This window comes from Montipora foliosa, chromosome 7, assembly GCF_036669935.1.
Source record: "Montipora foliosa isolate CH-2021 chromosome 7, ASM3666993v2, whole genome shotgun sequence".
NCBI classification, from domain to species: Eukaryota; Metazoa; Cnidaria; class Anthozoa; order Scleractinia; family Acroporidae; genus Montipora; species Montipora foliosa.
Genome location: NC_090875.1, coordinates 11733192 through 11735691, shown reverse-complemented (window position 1 = coordinate 11735691; position 2500 = coordinate 11733192). Strand labels below are relative to the sequence as shown.

The following is a 2500-nucleotide window of genomic DNA, read 5'->3' as shown; positions in this document are numbered from 1 at the left end:
TCGTTTAGAATTTCTTCCGTTTCTGCCATATTCCACAGTGCAAGAAGGGCCAGCCTTTAGTGAATGTTAATACGTTCGTGGCTCCCGTGTATGAAATGAAACTGCCATAATCTCACTCGATCTCGCTATTGTATCTGTAAGTACAATATAAATTATTCAATTTTTGTATTAGTTTGGCTTGTAAATTTCAAACATGTGAAATTCACTTTTAAAAATGTACAAAATAATGAAATATCTTACCTATATAATATATCAAAGGCTAATGAAAAGCATAGTCACACACAAACGAGTCAGCACTTGTAGCCGCCATGTTGAATTTTCCTTAGCAGCCGGGCCTTTTCTCGTTCCCATGCCCTCTCATATTTCAGCAGCAAGTCTCTCAAAAATATTTAATACTGACCAACTTGGAGTTTTCATTTCCGAGGATACATGTACATTTACTACTTTGAGCTCGCTGAAGAAAGTTTCCTTTTTAATTCTTCTTCATCGATGGATTGTCCTTGTAACAGGAATCATTTACACAATTTGAAGAATGTTTTCAAGAACTATCTCCATAAAGTGTTTAACTGGTGCTTTATTGAGTTTATCTTGTAAAAATGTCAAGAAAATGGTAACGGGGAGTTATTCAGCCCATTTGTACCCTTTGTTGGGTCTTTAATATGACTAAAATCAAAACGGCCATGATCCCTTCCCCCCTGGGCTATACTGTGCCTCCCCCTGCGCATATTTGGGTGGGGTCCATAGCTGAAAATGATAGTTACAACTTGTGCTTTTACTGTGCCAAGTTTGATGCTTTTACCCCAAAGTGCACAATTCATCTATTTTTTTTACACCATATGGCTGGACTATTAAAACATTCCAGAGATAATGACAAACAAAAGTGTGTCGGGAAATTTTGATGTTTAACATATTTTTCGCGTGGCGTCCATTTACGCAACTCGTCTCGCACATTTTTAGCTACTCCAACTTTAGATGTCGATATCTAGGCAACCAATCAGAATATCGAAAAAGCCCGACACACTTTTGTTGATTGATGCCTTGTGAATAAGACTGTGCAGCCATTTTGCTCGTACTTTGGAATCCGATAGCCGATAAATTCAATAGAAGAACCCTCGGTCGTTTCACGCCTTACCGGCTTCTGACACTTCCTGAAAGAAACCTTCGCTAAAATTTTATTTTTTTCGTCAAGTACATTTATTAAGCTTTCTAATGATATATAGTTTGTTGGGGTTTTATTTAAACTGGCGCGCGTACAATGTTTTTGCCGAAGGGCACCCGCGAAAGTGGGAAGTAACCTTTAGAACAAACCCAGGCTGACAGTCAGTTAAGGATGTCTTTATTTTGCTTTCTTTTATGTTTTTGTGAGTAGTATAAACAATTGAAAAGGTAATAGCAATGTAAAACTGTAGTCGAACAGGACAATTTACTCAACTGATATTAAGGCACGTTTTGTGAACATTAGCAATTTGGTTTTCTGATTGCATGATACACTGAAGAACAACTCAGTAGTTTGTGACGTAGTCGACCTTAGTCAGTATACCACACAACTTTAAAAACACTATATTTATTCGAGGTCAATTGCATGAGAGTCCTCCATTTACAACCTACAAGCATTATAGCAATGGTGACATGTCACGTTTTGCTTACTAAATGAAAAACGAATGCAAATGTTTCAAAAGGGGTTTCAAACACCGAGAAAGAAATGGAAGCTCGACGCCGAAGGCGGGGTGCCTTTATTGTTTCCAAGTGTTTGGAACCCATACTCGTTCCCAGATCCCATCGTTTCTCTTAACCGGTGCGGCTTAATTCGCACTAAAAAACGAAGGTCTTTGAGACAAGAAATTCCAATTCAAGTTTTTATTGGTTACCTTACAAACAATAAAATATTGTTCAAGTTTTTATTGGTTACCTTACAAACAATAAAATCTTGAAACGAAGTAAATATGCCCGATGTGGCACGATGGGGTCAGCTTACGCGGAGCCCAGCGATAAAATGATGAGAGCGTCTTTGTTTAAACCGCGATATTACTTATTGCCTCTCCGTTTCTGTTCGATAAGATCAGATCTCTAACTTGAGGCCACATAAAGTGCCACAGAGAGACTCTTCGAATGTTATGCTTCTGAGCGCCATCATGTTTAGTACTTTACGCGACTCATAAATGTACTCCGGAAATCGTAAAATTCAATCTGCAAAACACGTATATCTCCAGAGCCTTCGTTTTCTCGTGCGAACACTCCACTGGCTAAGAGAAACGATGAGAGCTGGGAACGAAAATGTTTGGAACCCCTTTCCCCGTTCCCGAGAAGTTATATAGTCATTGCAAAGAGAGGGTACTCGTACTTAATATGAAAAGGGATTGTATCATTGTGCTTTTGATACAAGGTGCGAGACGTAGGGTGCGTTTATTCTTGAATCCAAAGGCGGATTTTGCCATTTGGGCCGTAACGTTTTAATCTGGTACATGTACTGAATCTACCGCGTAATGTGGGTAGTTTAAAT

General features: G+C 38.8%; 1 protein-coding gene across 1 annotated transcript in view; it reads left to right on the top strand.

Annotated features, from left to right (window-relative positions):
• LOC138010513 (elastase-1-like) overlaps window positions 1–2500 on the top strand; it is an 18364-nt gene that overhangs the window by 12360 nt on the left and 3504 nt on the right. The window lies entirely within an intron of this gene.